Consider the following 16,805-nt stretch of genomic DNA (forward strand, 5'->3'; position numbering starts at 1 on the left):
ACATACAACATGATGGGGGCTAAGTTAGCTACAACGCGTCAGGAAAAAGATCTTGGAGTTATCGTGGATAGTTCTCTGAAGATGTCCACGCAGTGTGCAGAGGCGATCAAAAAAGCAAACAGGATGTTAGGAATCATTAAAAAGGGGATAGAGAACAAGACGGAGAATATAGTATTGCCCTTATATAAATCCATGGTACGCCCACATCTCGAATACTGTGTACAGATGTGGTCTCCTCACCTCAAAAAAGATATTCTAGCACTAGAAAAGGTTCAGAAAAGGGCAACTAAAATGATTAGGGGTTTAGAGAGGGTCCCATACGAGGAAAGATTAAAGAGGCTAGGACTCTTCAGCTTGGAAAAGAGAAGACTAAGGGGGGACACGATAAAGGTATATAAAATCATGAGTGATGTTGAGAAAGTGGATAAGGAAACGTTATTTACTTATTCCCATAATACAAGAACTAGGGGTCACCAAATGAAATTAATAGGCAGCAGGTTTAAAACAAATAAAAGGAAGTTCTTCTTCACGCAGCGCACAGTCAACTTGTGGAACTCCTTACCTGAGGAGGTTGTGAAGGCTAGGACTATAACAATGTTTAAAAGGGGACTGGATAAATTCATGGTGGCTAAGTCCATAAATGGCTATTAGCCAGGATGGGTAAGAATGGTGTCCCTAGCCTCTGTTCGTCAGAGGATGGAGATGGATGGCAGGAGAGAGATCACTTGATCATTGCCTGTTAGGTTCACTCCCTCTGGGGCACCTGGCATTGGCCACTGTCGGTAGACAGATACTGGGCTAGATGGACCTTTGGTCTGACCCGGTACGGCCTTTCTTATGTTCTTATGTGTTCGGTCTCAGCAGCACTCGTGGAGCAGAGGGAAATACCTGGCTGAGGAAATTCCCCACAGATGGGTCTTGAGCATGACAACCTTGTAGGTAATGACAAGGTCCACTTACGCCACTGGCCAAACCATTCCTCACAGGCCAGCAACCATTTCTCCCAGTTCGTGTTCCCCACCATGTCCCCAACCGAACGCTAGAAGGCCCAGCCATCAACCTGCCCACTCTTGCAGCCCTCCTCTTCCGCCCTGACTGATAGGGGGGAGTATTGAGCCTCCCTCCCTTAGGCCCTTCAGCATCCCTGGGGAACACCAACACTGCCCAAGTGACTTTGGGCCAGTAGGTCAACCAATAGGGCTGCCTCCTAGGCCAGGCTGCAGCCCAGCTTCAGGACTCAGCAGAAATGGTGCTTGCATCCCTATCTACAGAACTCCAGGCATGGCCAGGCTTCTGGATCAAACGTCCCCTCTTGTGCTCAAGTCACAACAGCTAGTGGGCAAAAGACAGGCTTTCATGGCATTTGAGAAAGCAAGATAGAGCCTTGGAAGACCCAGCAGGGTTTGTGGCACAGGGGGCACAAGGAATTGTCCTCAGATCCCACCGAGACTTCAACTCAGATTGCAGGATTCAAAGTCCCCAGTGCTGGCCTGTACACCATGGGACCAATAGGGAACCCCCAGACCTCTGCCGAGGATGACTCTGTGGGGGCAGCCCTGCATTTACTCACCAAGTTGTCATGCAGCAGTTTGCTGCAGCTCCCAGAGGCCTTTCTTAATCCAGACTGAAAGGCCAATAGGCATGTGAGGAAGTTGCCCCTTCAGTCCCAGGCAGTACTTGGCCCTTCCTAGTGAAAAGAAGTGATGTCAAATAACATCCTGGAGAGATTCTGTCTTTCATTTTGAGGGGAAACTGTTCCCTCTTCACCTGACCAGGGACTTGAACCCTGGACCCTCAGATCAAAAGTCTGATGCTCTACCAACTGAGCTAGCCAGGCTCACATTTAACAAAAGCAAATTTCATGCAGCAGAGAAACTCGTCATGAAAATGTGGGCAGGAAACAATACAGAAAACCTGCTACTCTCGCTCTCTTAGCAGTCCTAGCCCCAGCCTGCTCCTCCATCCGGCGCCCTGAGGCCTTATTCTTTTTTAAGTTAGCTCCAGGAGAAAACACAGATATACAAAGCAAAACGAAATCACAAACAGAAATGTCATTGGAAATACAGAAATAAAAAAGGAAAATGCAATCCCCATCACTTTACCGTGTCGGGGCCATTCCTGTATCGAGAGCACCCGCTAAGGTACATGTGTGCTTACGAGAAAGCTGGAGGAACTCATACCACAGCCAGAACATGAAACTTGACTGCTTCCAGGTGCCGCAGTAAAACCCTTTCCCTGCTGTGATGTTGCACTCCGTGTGATTTTATGAAAATATGCTAATGAGTGTGAATATAAAGTGACTGGACTATGCTTCATGCAAAAGGTCTCTTGTAAGGTATCATTACAAAGCTTATAATCTACTGTGTGTGTTCATCCTATTTGTATGAACTGATCATTCTTGGATCTGAAACTAGAAATATGAACTATAACTCTGAGGTCCTGTTGTAATGATGCAAAGTGTGGGCCATTAGTAGTGGTTTGGACTCTTGAATGCTCCCATTAACCAGGACAACTGACTGGAGATGGCTCTGTCCTGCACCATCTGTGAGTCAGGCCAGGAAGAATGAAGGCTTGCGGGGGGTCTCACAGGACATGTGACCATGTCACCTGGTACAGGAATCCACCTTAAACCTGGGGCTCTTCCTCAGGAGAGAGACAAAAAATTCCTGCCTTGTGCCAAAGCTGTATAAGGGGGTGGAACTGAACAAACATGGCTGCAGTCATGAGACATCCCTAGCTACCACGTGAGCTGGAACAAGGGCTGTACCAGGTGAAAAGATTGGGCCCAGACAAAAATAAGTCTAGTCTTTGCCTCTCAGTCTGTGCATATGGGACCTTTCCCTCCAGTGGTGGAGGATTCTCCCTTTTCATCTACTCTTTTCCCAAGCAGCACAACTGGTGGGAATCTTAAATGTACAGAGGAGTCTTAGGAGCAGAAAGCCCACCCAGACCTTCCATGCAATTGGCACTTGCCCCTCACTGAGCAGGATTGAAACTCCTGCAGGGTCACATCCTCTCTGGGCATGAGCAAAGCAGCAGGGTGAAAGGAACCTAGATATGGTGGGAATTGAACCCAGGACCACACACATGCAAAGCATGTGCTCTACCACTGAGCTACATCCCCAGATAGATGATGTGGGCTATAGGTTACACTCAGAGCCCTCCTGTTTCCAGAATATCCAGTGGCCTAAGAGCAGCATGAGGGACACATTCCCGGCTCTGAGGCCAAATCTGCTGTCCTGGAGGCTGCTGGTTCTGGGGTCACATTTCAGCAGGGCCAGATTCGATGTGTGGGGCAGAGAGTGGGTGCCCTGGACTCAGGGTGCAGAGATACACTCAGCCCTCTCCCCTGCTTTGGGTGGGGGGTGCTGCCACCCCCTGCTGGAAGGTAATGGGAGGGGAGGGGTGCTGTGAGTCGCTCACCGCCTGACTCTGGTGGTAGCAGTGGTGTGGGAAGCTCCAGGTGTTTCTAGGATCTGCTCTTTCCACCTGCCTGTAAAGTCCAGCTTTCCCCAGTACGTTCACTGCGGTGCAATTGGGTCACTGTTTCCATGGCTGCACAGCAAAGAATCACTCCCAGTTTCCCGTCTATCTGCGGCAGGATTAGCCTGTGTCAGTGATTAATGAGGTGGATCTTGTTGTAAATTGTTATTCATTCCCCACCTTGACAATTCACACAGTCAGATTCCCAGCACCTCAGTGATCCTGGTAGCAGGAGTTGGGTCCTGAGACTTTCAGGGTTCTTTCCCCCTCCTCCTGGAGTGAACTGAGCTTTTTCCCCATCCCAGACAATCCATGAAATAACAACAGGGGCATAAAGAAAGAGGAGGGAACATCTCACGGCCAGGGCTGGATGTGCCCAGGGCCCCCTGCTTGTCCATTGTTTCCATGGAATTTGGCCCCCTGCTTTGCACAAGGGACAGAGAAGGATCTTGCTGTTCCTGTGTCTGTGCAAGGAAAATTGTTCTTCCCTAGGAAAGAGAGGCGGGAAATGGCCCCATGGTGGGACAATATCCTCAGGATTAAGAGCAAAGGACTCAGGCTGAGAACTGATTTAACCCCACTTATCTATCCGTAGGGGCAGACTGCTGAGCGGGCAGCCGAGCCCTGAGTAGGGGGCGGAGCTAGGCTGAGGAGGGGGCCTATAAAAGCGGCCGCCCAGCCAGGCAGCGGCACAGGAGCCGGCGAACAGGGCTGCTAACAGGGGAGTTTGAGTGGGAGTTAGTTTACAGGGGGAGTCGGAAGGGGCAGGGGGTGCGGTGCTGTGTTCCCCAGGTGAGAAGGCTGATAGAGGCAGAGACAACAGCAGCCATGAGCCAAGCAGCAGAGGATACAACGAGGATGATTGCATGCAGCAGCTGCAGAATGTACATGGTCCTAGTGGGGGCACCGGAACAGAGGTATGTATGCATGAAGTGCCGCCTAATAGAGCTGCTGGAAGAAAAGATCGTAGGTCTAGAGATGCAGGTAGAAACCCTGGTAGAGATTAGAAGGGGTCTTGAGCAGCTGATGGAGCAAAGGCAAGCTGTGGCTGAAGGGGAATGCTCAGGGGTACAGGGGGAAGCAGGGGCTAAGGCCTGTGAGGCGGGAATGCTGGATGGGGAACATGGGCAGTGGAAGCATGTGATCGTGAGAAGCAGGCCGAGGAAAAGGAGAGCCAGTGAGGGAGAAATAGAGCTAAGGAACAGGTTTGAAGGTTTGGAGAATGAGGAAGGGGTACAGCAGGTGGTAGCTGACGGTGGGAGACCAAGGAAGAAGAGAATAGCGGCTAGTCCGATAGAAAGAGGAGGAGTCGATGGTGACAGCACCGACTTTGGGCCCCGGGAGGATGCAGGATGGCTTAAGGGGGACTACAAGGGAGGATAGGAATGGAAGGAGCTTGCAATCAGGGGGAACGGGGGATAGGTTAGCAGACCGCACTGTCACCAGGCAAAGGCAGGTCTACGTGATTGGGGATGCCATACCGAGAAGGTTGGACAGGCCTGTGACCAGGGCCGATCCGGAGAACAGAAGGGTGTGCTGTCTACCGGGCGCTAAAATACGGGATGTGGACCTGCAGTTGAAAAGGATCCTAAAAGGAGCAGGTAAGAACCCATTGATCATCCTTCATGTAGGAACGAATGACACGGCTAGATTCTCGCTAGAGAGGATCAAGGGAGACTATGCCAGGCTGGGTAAGACGCTCAAGGAAATTGAGGCTCAGGTGATCTTCAGTGGGATTTTACCTGTCCCTACGGAAGGGCGACAAAGGGGTGACAGGATTGTGATGATAAATAGTTGGCTCAGGAAGTGGTGCTATAAGGAGGGCTTTGGGACGTATGGGCACTGGGAGGCTTTCGGGGACAGAGAACTCTTCTCACGGGATGGACTCCACCTGAGTAGGGAAGGAAATAGACTTCTAGGAGGGAGGCTGGCTCATCTGATCAAAAGAGCTTTAAACTAGGAATTCAGGGGAGACGGTTGGGAAATGTCCAGGCACTCTCCACGCCAAATTTAAACATTGAGAGGGAGGACAGCATACCCTGCAGCTGGGTGTGTCCCTGCCTGTGCAAAGGTTTGTGTGAGTGCAGGGCCGGGAGCGAGCTGCATCTTCTCCCAGCAGCTGTGTGAGAGGAGCCCAGGCTGGGGAGACAGAGGGCTCAGCGGTACCCCAGCTCCAAGTTGCACCTGGGGCCTTTAAACTTTATGAAACATCATAGTTAAGGTGACGTGTACAAACTTTGTGCAGTGCTGTTGTGCATGCGTGTTATGATACAGACTCCCAAGCGTGGCCTTGGGGTGAATTCCCTGCCCCCGACAGCATCAATTTCCTCCAGACCACCAAGGGAAGTGGTGCTTTCTCCATCCATCCCTTGATGAGGTGCCTTTGTGGAGTCTGCTTTGGTCCAAAACTTGCTAGAGTGCCATACAGGAGGCCTGGGCTGTGCAGAGGGGTCAGATGAGATGATCTAAGTGTCTCTTGTGGCCTTAGTCTCCAAATCTCAGCAAAACTGAGTGTGGCACATTGAGAGCCTCTGAGGTTTCCATGTGCTGCCTGCTTGATCCCCAGCACTAACCCTGAGTGCGTGGGGGTGTCACAGGGAGAGCAGCTGAAACATGAAAGGGGCTGGCAAGGGGCAGGACATTAGCCTTGCAGGGCAGGGGTGGGTGAGGCGGTGACATCACAAGGGCCTTGTGCAGCACCTCAGCTGATTGGTGAAAGGAGGTTGGGAGGCGGTGACCTCACAGAGCGTCCATGACAACAGCCAGGTAGGACAGGCTGCAGGGCTGGGGCCATCTCAGAGACCCCCGGGGCTTTGCTGCAGAGAGTCTCCTTCTGTAGGTCTCCCCAGCCTAGGTCCGTGCTGATTAGGCCTCCACTGGATTCTTGTGTACAGTTCTGGGCATCACATTTTTGGAAAGATGCAGAGAAATTGGAGAAAGTCCAGAGAAGAGCAACAAGAATGATGAAAGTCTAGAAAACATGACCTATGAGGGAAGATTGAAAGAATTGGATTTGTTAAGTCTGGAGAAGAGAAGACTGAGAGGGGACATTACAGTTTTCAAGTACCTAAAAGGTTGTTACAAGGAGGCGGGAGAAAAATTATTCTCCTTAACCTCTCATGATAGGACAAGAATCAAGAGGCTTAAATTACAGCAAGGGAGGTTTAGGTTAGACATTAGGAAAAACTTGCTAAGAGTCAGGGTGGTTAAGCAGTGGAATAAATTGCCTAGGGAGGTTGTTGAATCTCCATCCTTGGAGATTTTTAAGAGCAGGTTAGACAAAGCCCTGTCAGAGATGATCTATATAATACTTAGTCTTGCCTTGAGTGCAGGCGACTGGACTCGATGACCTCTTGGGGTCCTTCCAGTCCTATGATTCTATGATCCACAGGTCTCTACTTGCCTTAATGTCTACAAATCTCTGCAAAACTAAGTATGGGCCATTGAGCAGCCTGTGATGTTTTCATGTGTCGCCTGCTTCGTGTCCAGAAGTAACACTGAGTGAGTGGGGTGTGGGTGTGACACAGCAGGAGCAGCTCAAAGATGCAAAGGGGCTGTCCAGGGCGGTGACATCACACTAGCCTTTTACAGGAGCTGGGCTGATTGGTCAAAGGAGGTTGGGAAGCGGTGACCTCACAGAGAGTCTATGAGCAGGGGCAGGTAAAGAGGCTTCAGGGTGGGGGAAATGGCTTTGCTGCAGGGAGTCTCCTTCTCAAGGTCTCCTTGAGGAGTGAGAGAATACAGGGTCACGCCTGTGAGCGCGAGGAGGAGCCTCCTTGGGGTTTTCCCTTTCCACTGCTAATTGAGTGAGAAGACAGACGTCCCTGTGGAGCAGAGAAGAGCCTCAGAGAGGTTTCATGTTGTTGTTTCATGTTGTCATAGGTTTCCTTCATATGGACTGCATGACCAAGTGGAATTGATGGCAAAACATTGCCATTATGCAGTAAAACATCTTTAAGACTTGTCTTCGATGAATCAACGAACAGTCTCCACTCATGTGGACTGTGAACGATGTTGAGGGCTGCCATCACACCATGGATGTTGTTGCAGGCTACAAGATGGCCTTCCATGAAGAAGAATTGGACAAGATCCTTTTGACGGTCCCGGAGCAGGCTACATGAGGAAATCAGTCCTTTCATTGGACTTGCTGGCAGAAGAGCCCAGTGATGGTGCAGCTCCCCGAGCGTCAGTGACAAACGCAGCGCTCCAGCAACTGAGCTCTAGGGCTCGCTGCTGAAAGAAAAGCTTCACGAGTGACAAAGGGAAAAGGAAGGTGCTGGTCTTTAGCCAAGGGCAGGGAGCCCCACCCTCCAACACAGACCATTTCCCTCGTTGTCTGTCTGTGCTGGGACAGGAGCAATAACACGGCCTCCTGCTTTTGCTATTGCAGAGAGTCAGTTCTGACGGTCTCCTCAAACCCAGGGTGCCAAACAGGCCTCAGAGCTGACTGGGTGTAAACAAGAACTACTCAGGTAGACTGTGTCAGCTGCGAATTCAGATATGCCCCTTTCCTGGAGAGATGGACTGAGCTGTGAGGGGACTGGAAGCGGAACTCCCAATGTTTAACTTGCACTCGTTCAGCATCTTTCCTGCGAGTGCCGTCACTGTAGGTTAAATCCTCCAGCCCAGGACTCCCCACCAGCTGTGGGCCTGACAAGCTTTCCCTGGGATTGGATTCTGTAGAACAGGGGTGCAGGGAACCAGCAGGTGCATCTGACTCCTTGGTGAGGTTTTGCATGCAAGATGTGTGTGTGAATCTTTGTGTGTCGGAAGCAGTGAGTGTGGCACTCTCAGTGAACCGACAGAGGGCGACGGTGGTCAGAGAGAGACAAAGGAAGAATCAAGAGGCACCGATGGGCATAAGGATGATGATTGTGTTGTGTTTCATTCCTTAGATGTGGTGCCACCGCCCGTCCCTTTAGCCTTGTAGTTTACCAAGAGTAAAACTAAATATCTGTTGAGATACAAGGGAGTGTGTGTGTCCATTCAACACCCAGTTGAAAAGGGACCCTCCCCAGCCCTCCTCAGCCCGATGAAAAGGAGCGAGTGAGTGAGTGTGGGGGAGAGCGAGCGACGGAGGGAGATGGATTGAGCGGTCCGGGATCTCTGCGAAGGGGCGGGATGAGGGTGTTCAGTTTTGTTGGGTCAGAAAGTTGGCAACCCCAGATCCAGGAAACAACTCAAAGACCCAACGAGTCTGGCCAGGGCAGGACATCAGCTTTGAGGAGGGGTGGGTGTGGCAGTGACATCACAAAGGCCTTTTGCAGGACCGCGGCCTATTGGGCAAGGTGGTGGGGAGGGTGACCTCAGAGAGAGACCCCGACATCAGCCGGGCAGGACAGAGGTGCAGGGCCAGGTCTGTCTCTGAGACCTCCCGGCTTTGCTGCCGCAAGTCTCCTTCGCGAGGTCTCTCCTCGAGGGCTGAGAGAGAATTCAGATTCATGGATGTGAGCATGAGGAGGAAAGACTGTGGAGTTTTCTCCTTTCCTACCATGGATTGTGCTGAAAAGAAACTTCCCTTTGAGAAGGTAAGAGCATTGTTTCCTCTAATTTGCTATGTCCGTGTGCGGAATGAATTTTGCTGAGTGCACCAATACGGAGGTGAGGTGTGACACCTCACCTGTCTATTGGTGCTCATTCCAAACTTCATTCTGCAGATGGATGGTGTGTGGCAGGGTGAGGCTGAAGTGTTAGGAGTGTGGAGGGGTCTGAGGTAGGGCAGAGGGTGGGGTGAAAGGGCTCTGTCTGGGGGTGCAGTGTGTGGGGTGGGGTTGGGGATGAGAGGCTGAGAGCTGGAGTAAAGGGTTGGGGTGCAGGGGTGTGAGGGCTCCAGGGATGCGGGCTCTGGGTTGGGGCTGGGAATGAGGGGTTTGGGAAGTTATGCTTCAGTTTTCCCCTTCTAAACTTAAGTCCTGTCTAACCTACAGGACGCTATGGGAATAAGACACCATGCTTTGTGGTGACATGACAAGAGGAGAGGGTGTGAGAACTACAGCAACAGAGATGGCAGTGGGGATAGTGTCAGATTGTTTCAAATGTTGCATTAGTCTAACGACATTTAATAGCAACACTTAGCTAACACAAAGGAGAAAGGAATTCTTTGCTAAAGATTCAACCTTCCCCTTTGGCCAACTCCACCCCTTCCCTGACTGGAGTGTGCTCACAACACCCCCCCCTCCAACACACACACACACACACACACACACACACACACACACACACACACAAGCCCACAGCTGGGCACCCAGCACAAAGCAAGGGAGGGGGTTGCTTGGCTTACACTGGGCTACAATTTTTCAGAAGTCGTCTGCTTCAGAGATCAAATGTGCTATTTAGAATGTATTTTGATTTGCTCAATTCAATTATGACAATTAAAACAACTGATTGGCTTCTGTTTCTAAGATATTTAAGTCTTTTACATTTTATGTCTATGTATATTGTGTAGATAGCAGAGTTTTAATCATCAATTTTAAACCTAGGTCTTTTTGTGTGTTTATGGTTGCTTTACATGATAATATTTCACCTCTCCTGTTTATGTAACAATTTAAAAATCAGCAAAAGGGTTATCTAGCTTAAATGTATTAGGAAACAAAAGGCAAAAAGCTATTCTGTACATAGTTTAGTCCTATTCAGTCTCTACTCGGCGCTTCTTGGCTTGTCTCTTGTATTCATTAAATGGAGCATCTCTTGTCACTGTCCAGCAATAGTCTGCCAGCATTGATGGGCTCCATTTGCCCTGATAGCGGTTCTCCATTGTTGCAATGTCCTGGTGAAATTGCTCGCCATGCTCGTCGCTCACTGCTCCGCAGTTGGGTGGGAAAAAAATCTAGATGAGAGTGCAAAAAATGTCTCTTTAGTGACATGTTGCAACCAAGGCTTTTGTAAGCCTTGTGGAGGTTTTCCACCAACAACCTGTAGTTGTCTGCCTTGTTGTTTCCGAGAAAATGTATTGCCACTAAGTGGAAGGCTTTCCATGCCGTCTTTTCCTTGCCACGCAGTGCATGGTCAAATAAGAAAATAAGAACATAAGAAAGGCCGTACTGGGTCAGACCAAAGGTCCATCTATCCCAGTATCTGTCTACCGACAGTGGCCAATGCCAGGTGCTTGGTGGAGATTTTCTAGGTGTTGGTCTCTGTCTGCGGGGTTAGAGCAGATACGGTTGTAGCTCAGTGCTTGGCTGTAGACAATGGATCTTGTGGTGTGTCCGGGATGGAAGCTGGAGGCATGAAGGTAGGCATAGCGGTCGGTAGGTTTTCGGTATAGGGTGGTGTTAATGTGACCATCACTTATTTGCACCGTGGTGTCTAGGAAGTGGACCTCCCGTGTAGATTGGTCCAGGCTGAGGTTGATGGAGGGGTGGAAGCTGTTGAAATCGTGGTGAAAATCTCCACCAAGCATTCTCAAGACTACAGTACCCACACGAGGAAATAAGGAAACAGATCAGCAGAGCCAGACGTGTACCCAGAAGCCTCCTACTGCAAGACAAGCCCAAGAAAGAAACCAACAGGACTCCACTGGCAATCACATACAGTCCCCAGCTCAAACCCTCCAACGCATCATCAGGGATCTACAACCCATCCTGGACAATGATCCCACACTTTCACAGGCCTTGGGTGGCAGGCCAGTCCTCGCCCACAGACAACCTGCCAACCTGAAGCATATTCTCACCAGCAACTGCACACCACACCATAGTAACTCTAGCTCAGGAACCAATCCATGCAACAAACCTCGATGCCAACTCTGCCCACATATCTACACCAGCAACACCATCACAGGACCTAACCAGATCAGCCACACCATCACCGGTTCATTCACCTGCACATCCACCAATGTAATATATGCCATCATATGCCAGCAATGCCCCTCTGCTATGTACATCGGCCAAACTGGACAGTCGCTAAGGAAAAGGATAAATGGACACAAATCAGACATTAGGAATGGCAATATACAACAACCTGTAGGAGAACACTTCAACCTCCCTGGCCACACAATAGCAGATCTTAAGGTGGCCATCCTGCAGCAAAAAAACTTCAGGACCAGACTTCAAAGAGAAACTGCTGAGCTCCAGTTCGTCTGCAAATTTAACACCATCAGCTCAGGATTAAACAAAGACTGTGTGTAACAGGGTCGGTACTCACCCCTGCTGCGCCTCCTGCTGGTCGGTCCCAGAATGTCCCTCGGTCCGGCCCTGGAGCGCCCTCGGCAGGCTGGTGACCCGCCTGTTCTCTGGCCCCGGCGTCCCTCCCTGGACCCGGTGCCCGCTATCTATAATTGGGTCTCCCCCTCCCAGGGGGACCCCACGCTACTATCCCCGCCTTGCCTCAGTAGTGGCTACTGTCAGTCATGGTCTAGCCCCACACCCTGGGGCAGACTGCAGTATCAGCCCACTCATCACAGGCAAAGGGGGTTTGGACCTGCTGCTTCGTCCTACCCCTGGGCTGCCCTCTGCAACCCACAGTACCTATGGCCCACTGCTAGGCCGCAGCCTGGGGCTTTCCTGGCTGGAGCTTCCCTAGCTCCTCAGCCTGTTCCCCAGCCCTGCTTCACTCAGGTATCTGCGCTCAAGCCCTAAGCAGCCAGGCCCATCTCTCTCTGGAGGCAGAGAGAGACTCCCTGGGCTCTGGCTTCTCTGCTTCTTATAAGCCCCAAGGCTTCAGTTTGGGGCGTGGCCTCCAGCTGCAGCCACTTTCCCCAATCAGCCCAGCCTCCAGCTGCAGCTCTCAAGCCCTGTCAGGCAGCATTTCCAAGCCCTCAGGGCCGGAGCAGGGTCCACCCTGCTACGGGGACCTCTCTGTCTGCTGGGGCTGCCCTGCTGGCTGGAGTACTCCCCCTTCTCTGGCTGCCTTGCTGGCTGGAGCCCCTTCTCCCTTCCTGGGCTGCTGCTGCTGGCTGGAGTGCTTCTTCCCAGGACTGCTACAACTGCTGCTGAGCAAGTGAGTGAGGGGTGGGGGGGGCCTTGCTGGCCAGCCCCCACTCCCCCACCTCTAGAGGGAGAAGCCAGGACCCCACCACCACCACCACTACAGCTACCACCTGTGGGGGGTCCTTCCTGCCTAGCCACCAGGGCTGCTGGAGGAGGAGAGGCTGCTGCTGCTGCTGGAGTTGTGTTCGTCCTGGGGAGCTGCTGGAGCCTGGAGGAGGACTGAGAAGGCCACCGGCTGCTGGGCAGTGCACAGGAATCTGAAGACCACTGTGGAGGGGGCCTTAAAACCTGAGTAACTTTTTGACTGTGCTCTAGTGGTGGGGGTTTAGACTGTGTTTGTGGGGACACGGGGTGTGGCGTGGAGCCTGCCCCTGGTCCATCTGTGTCCCCCAACCCCACCACCACCGCTGCCCCCTCCACCACCCCTGCAGTCCCTTACCATCTGCCTCAGTTTCCTGCCTCTGGGACTCAGCTGCTCGCCTGGCCTGCCACGCCCTATTGCCACCGTTTGGGCCTCCAGCGGCAGCCAGCTAGCCATTGACTGTGCACAAGTGCTTGTGGGTGCATGCCCCCCCCCCTTCCCCTGGCCTGGCCCCATGCCCTCTGCAACAGGCCCCCTAGCTGAGCCCCTGGTGGCCTGCTCCGTTGGCCCCTTGTGGCCCCCCCTCCCCCGGCCCGCCCAGCTTCAGTTTGTTTGCCTGCCCCGCCCGTTTCCCTTTGAAGCTTTGTTTGTCCTGCCCCGGCCCTGAAGCCAGCCCCTTGGTCCCTCTGCCTCACTCCCAGCCTGGTTGCTCCCCTCCCTCCGCGGCCCCTCACCCTGATTAGCCCCTCCCCTCGTGCACCCATAGCTCCATCAGTGCGCTTGTGCCTCTCCCCTGTTTAAGTTGCCCCTCTTACACTGCACCCCCCATTGCTCTTGTTTCCCCCGCCCCCTCCCTTAGTGCAGCTAGAGGAGCCGGATTTTGCTCCTGTGTCGGTACCTGACTCCCCCCCCCCCAAGTCCTCGATAGTCCCCGTATCTGCCCCCTCCCCATTGTTGGCACCTCCTCCCTGCCCACAGCCTAGCAGGGGAGTGGGTGACCTGTTCCTCCCCGCCCCTTTCTCCGGTGTTTGCCCTCCTCCCCATTCAGCATGGCGGGAGGCGCGGGTGGGATTCCAGGACGACGTCTGTCCCCTCCTCGCCTGCTCCCAAACGCCTCCCGGTCTCAACCTCAACCGCCGCTGCCGACCACCTGCCACCGCTCCGCCGGGCGCCGGCAGCGGCGACCGACGGGTGCCCTCTGCTGCTGCCACGTCCTCGCCCCTTCTGCCTCTGGGAGCCCCAGCCGGGCGGAAGGGCCAGGGCAAAAGAAGGGAAGGGCCCCGCTAGAACGGCTAAGCCCTCCATGGCGGAGCCTGCCACCACTGCCGCGCCCCGCCACCGGCCGCGCGTCCTCCCGCTGTTCCTCCACCAGCTCTGCGGGTGTCCCTCCTCGGCCCCCAGGCGTACGCCCAGGTGGCGGCGGCCCCCGCCCGCCGCTACGTCATCTTCCCCGACCGCCGCCTCCGCTACCATCTACAGCGGCCGGGGCCCCTTCCCCACCTTGACCCGGAAGCACGGCGTCCGTTGCCTCCTGGTGCCCGCCTCGCCCCACGTGGAGACCTACGTGCGGGCGTTGGCAAGGGTGGTGGGGCCCACGGCCATCGTGGCGGCCTCCAAAATGTACGGCAAGGCGGTCTTCTTCCTTGCCTCGGAGGCCGCCGCCCAGGAGGCGGTGGAGAAGGGCCTGGCGGTGGGGGGCGTGTTCGTCCCCCTGGAACCGCTGGAGGACCTGGGTGTCCGAGTGGTCCTGACCTCCGTCCCTCCCTTCCTGCCCAATGTCGCCCTGTTACCCGCCCTCTCTACTTTGGGGAAGCCCATCTCCGTGGTGAGCCCTCTCCCCTTGGGCTGCAAGGACCCCGCCCTCCGTCACGTCCTCTCGTTCCGCCGGCAGGTGCAGCTTCAGCTGCCGCCGGCGGCACGTGGCGGAGAGGCGCTTGAGGGGTCCTTCCTGGTCCCCTTTCAGGGGGCCCAGTACCGGGTGCATTACTCCACGGGGGAGGCCCGGTGTTACCTCTGCCGGGCGACGGGGCACGTCCGGAGGGACTGCCCTTTGGCCCGGCTCGGAGGAGCTCTCGGGACCCCCGAGCGGCACAGCACCGGCCCCGTCATCGCCAGCGCCCCTGGCCACCCGGTGCCCAGAGTCGCCCCTCCTCCTCCTCAGCCCATCACCGCTCCCGCTCGGGCCTCAGGGGTACGTCCTCCAGGGCGCCCTGATGAGCGGGAGAGCCCCGCCTCCGCTACCTGCACTCTGGCGGGGCCTGTGGAGGAGGGTGCGGCAGGGATACTGCCGGGCGTGGGAGAGGGCTCTCCCCAGGGGGACCCATCCCTCCTTCCTGTTGTTCCACCAGTGCCTCTCCCAGCCCCCAAACCATCTTCCTTGCCCCCTGACCCAATCCCTGTTGACCAGCCCGCAGGCGATGCCATGGAGGGCTGGACCCGGGTGGAGGGTAAGCGGGGTAAGCGGAAGGCTCGGGCTCAACTCGTGCCATCTGCCGTGGAAGCCCCCCGTAAGACCAGGAAGGGGGCTGCAGGCACCGAGCCTTCCGCCATGCCCACGGGGATACCCCATCTGCCGATGACGGCTAGGGAAGACGTGGCAGCACCGGAGGGTACCACCATCCCTCCTCCGCAGTCCTCCCGCGGAGGCCCCCGATGGAGCCCCTCCTGTTCCATTGCCTCCTGTGCCCCCCGCAATACCCGAGGTGAGCGTCGCCTCGGGCGCAAGCGGGGAGGACTCTGGGATGGTGGGTGGTGAGCTCCCCTCCATCTTTGCAGAGATCGAGGCCCTGGGTCTGACCCCGGTCACCCCGGGGGCGGACGACCCTCTGCCGACGGGCCTCGACCTGGCCGACCTCACCCCAGCTCCCCCTTCCCCATGCTCCACCATCCCTCCTGCTACGTCCGCTCCCGCCTCCGCGGGTCCCCTGGACTCCCCGACCTGCCCGGCTGTGGATGGCACCCCGCTGCTGGCCGCCGAGCCTGTTGCGGTGACGGCCGGTGCCTCGTGGCAGGAGATGGGCTACCGGGGGTGTCCCTCGGTGGTGCGGAGCACTCGGGTTCCTTCCCGGGTGGGGGCCCCTGAGGTTCCACATCTCCCGTGCCGAGGCTGCTCTGCCTGCCGTTGAGCCTGAGCCGGTGTCACTGGGGACCCCCTCCCTACCCCTCCAACTCCCGTACCTGGCCGCGAGGAGCCACTTACTGATGGCTCAGCTCCTGAGGCCCAGGGTCCCGTCTCTCTCCCTCCCCCCACCCCTGCTCCTGACCCCAGCCCTGTCCCCTCCACCTCCCATGATGTTCTTGCCGCCCCTGGGGCTGTCTCCTTCCCTTTCCCAGAGGATGACCCCAGGAGCGGCCTGAATTTCACAGTCCCGACCACTCGGGCTGTACTCTTCCTCCGCCGCCCCCACTGAGCCGGGTCCGCCCCTTGCTTGCCCGTCCCAGTAGGCCACAGGGCTGCGCCAGAGGCCCCACCCCCATGTGCTGAGAGGAGTTGCAGGAGTTCCTGGAGGACGTCCGGGGCTCCCGCAACAAGGTCGTGCTTGCTCTCCAGCGCTGGGGGGACTTCCACCAGCTCCTCCTGGCCACGCGGGCCCTCATAGGGGAGGGCAAGGGGACCGGGAAGCGGAATGTCGCGGCTTACCACCGGGCGCGCGGCTTCCGTGACTCCCTGCTCGCCTTCGGGGTGGGCCACGGTTTGCTGCGTGGCCCAACGGGGGCCGCGAGCGCCCCTGCTGCCGTGGATCCCCCCCAGCCCTCCTCATGGCAGTCATCACCTTCGCCACACTAAACACCCGGAGCTGTAGGGTGGGTTTCCGCAGGAGCCAGGTGCTCTCCTTCCTTCGGGAGGGGGGGTACTCCGTGGTTTTCCTGCAGGAGACCCACACGGATCCGGCCGCCGAAGCTAGCTGGCGGCTGGAGTGGGGGGACGGGGTCTACTTCAGCCATCTCACCACCCATCAGGCTGGAGTGGCTACCCTGTTCTCCCCCGACCTACGGCCAGAGGTGCTGGGGGGTCGCCGAGGCTGTGCCGGGCCGCCTGCTGCACCTCCGGGTCCGCATGGCGGGGCTTGTGGTCAACCTCATCAACATCTATGCCCCGGCATTTGCCCCGGAGCGGCTGCAGTTCTATCGGCAGGCGTCCGCCTTCCTCGGCTCCCTGGATCCTCGCGAGTGCCTGGTCCTGGGCGGGGACTTTAACACCGTCCTCGAGGAGCGGGACCGCTCGGGGACCGAGCAGAGCCCGGCCGCGGGCGTCCTCAGGAGATCGTCGCCCATCACTCCCTGGTGGGCGTCTGGCGACCACCACCCGGACGACG

The 16,805-nt window shown here is 55.7% G+C and overlaps 1 non-coding gene across 1 annotated transcript; it reads right to left on the bottom strand.

Moving 5' to 3' along the window:
* Positions 1-1,764: 1,764 nt before the first annotated feature.
* TRNAK-UUU lies at positions 1,765-1,837 on the bottom strand. The gene has a single exon. It is a non-coding gene; the product is annotated as a tRNA-Lys (tRNA).
* Positions 1,838-16,805: the final 14,968 nt, after the last annotated feature.

Source organism: Mauremys reevesii, linkage group 17, assembly GCF_016161935.1.
Source record: "Mauremys reevesii isolate NIE-2019 linkage group 17, ASM1616193v1, whole genome shotgun sequence".
Classification (NCBI taxonomy): Eukaryota; Metazoa; Chordata; order Testudines; family Geoemydidae; genus Mauremys; species Mauremys reevesii.